Here is a 1498-nt window from a genome sequence, read left to right as displayed (position 1 = left end):
TTTCTCTTGGCAGGTTTTTATAGTTTATGACTAGAAGAAACCCGTCGAGACCATTACTTTTTGACGAAGAAACCGATCGTACAGTTCGCAGAAATCAAAGAGAAATAAGGCGAAGATTACGATACACAGAGAAAGAGCAAGAAGACAATACTCAACCCCCAATCGAAGAGATGGTTGAAAAGTAAGGCAATCAGCTACCTTCTACAATTGCGGCTAATCAAAATCCTGCTCCATGCACTATGTATGATTATGCTAAACCTTCTTTAACAGGAACTGAATCTAGCATAGTTAGACCTACTGTAGCTGCAAATACTTTTGAATTAAAACCTAACACTATTCAAATGATACATCAATTTGTTCAGTTTGATGGTTTGCAGAATGGAGTTCCCAACGCTCACTTAGCAAACTTTCTGGAATTTTGTGATACATTTAAAATCAATGGCATCTCTGATGATGCCATTCATCTTCGGTTATTTCCTTTTTCATTGAGGAACAAAGCTAAACAGTGGTTAAACTCGTTACCACAATGGTCAATTACTACTTGGGAACAAATGACTGAAAAATTTCTATTAAAATAATTTCTGCCGGCAAAAACTGCTAAATTACGTAATGATATCTCTTCTTTTGTGCAGATGGATTTAAAAACCCTCTACGATGCATGGGAGAGATACAAGGACTTATTGAGAAGGTGCCCTCACCATGGGTTACCACTTTGGCTCCAAGTACAAACATTCCATAACGGCCTGAATCCTTCAACTCGACAAATAGTTAACGCAACTGCAGGTGGAACCATCAACAATAAAACACCAGGAGATACCTATGAGTTTATAGAGGAGATGTCACTGAATAACTATCAGTGGCAAGTCATGAGGACAAAGCCAACCAAAATAGCTGGTGTTTATAACGTCGATTCGGTCACCATGCTCTATAATCAGGTAGAACTCTTAAATAAAAAGATTGATGATTTTCTTAGTTTTTCATAGGTTCACCCAGTAATGCAGTGCGAAGCAAGCGGAGGTGGAACAAGCCATTCGGAATACCAACCTTATGGCCACAACATGGATAACGAGCAATTAAACTACATGGGTAATAATCTTTGACCTCAAAACAATCCATATAGTAACACTTACAATGCAGGTTGTAAGAACCACCCCAATTTCTCGTGGGGCGGTCAAGGAAATCAAAAACCACAACATCCTTCGGGCTACTAACAACCACCCCACTAGCAGGAAAAGAAGCCGAACCTTGAAGAGATGCTCTCCAAGTTTATTCGGTGTCAGAAACTCGTTTTCAAAACATTGAGATAGCACTTAAAAATAAAAAAGCGTCGATCCAAGGGCCCGAAACTCAGATAGGCCAGCTTTCCAAACTAATCTCCGAACGACCACAAGGTAGCTTGCCAAGTAACACTGAACCCAACCCAAGGGAAGAGCTCAACGCAATTAATATCCAAGATGATGAAGGAGTCTTTGAGCCTGAATCAGAACTGAGGCAAGAA

At 39.9% G+C, this 1498-nt stretch overlaps 1 non-coding gene across 1 annotated transcript; it reads right to left on the bottom strand.

Moving 5' to 3' along the window:
* Positions 1–599: 599 nt before the first annotated feature.
* On the bottom strand, positions 600–706 carry LOC121207667 (small nucleolar RNA R71). The gene has a single exon (XR_005902795.1). It is a non-coding gene; the product is annotated as a small nucleolar RNA R71 (small nucleolar RNA).
* Positions 707–1498: the final 792 nt, after the last annotated feature.

Source organism: Gossypium hirsutum, chromosome A01 (assembly GCF_007990345.1).
Source record: "Gossypium hirsutum isolate 1008001.06 chromosome A01, Gossypium_hirsutum_v2.1, whole genome shotgun sequence".
In the NCBI taxonomy this organism is placed as follows: domain Eukaryota; kingdom Viridiplantae; phylum Streptophyta; class Magnoliopsida; order Malvales; family Malvaceae; genus Gossypium; species Gossypium hirsutum.
This window is presented reverse-complemented; position numbering and strand designations above follow the sequence as displayed.